Source organism: Epinephelus moara, chromosome 20, assembly GCF_006386435.1.
Source record: "Epinephelus moara isolate mb chromosome 20, YSFRI_EMoa_1.0, whole genome shotgun sequence".
In the NCBI taxonomy this organism is placed as follows: Eukaryota; Metazoa; Chordata; class Actinopteri; order Perciformes; family Serranidae; genus Epinephelus; species Epinephelus moara.
The window spans coordinates 33,282,578-33,282,962 of NC_065525.1; positions in this window are offsets into that span (position 1 = coordinate 33,282,578).

The window sequence follows — 385 nt, forward strand, 5'->3', positions numbered from 1 at the left end:
ATGTCTAGACCTTAAGTTATCAGGGAAAAAAGGTGAGGACACATTAGCAAGCACTGGGCTGACGGCCTATCTGCAATGTGCCAAACAGCAACAGGGAAACACAGATTTGTAACGTGAAATTGTTTCATTAAGTGTTTTTACTGGTTTTAATCACCAGGGGCCTCATTTATAAAAGAGTGCTTAGGATTCATACTAAAAGTTAATGTGCGCCCAAAAGCTGAAAATGGCGTGCGCCAAAAAATAATCTGATTTATAAAACCGTGCGCACGCACACTTGCACGCAATGTTCTCTTTATAAATCACAGACCTCCTGGAGTTGTGCGCACCAAGATCCGCCTCATATTCTGCCCTCTACACGCCCTAGTTCAACCATAAATGGTCATGC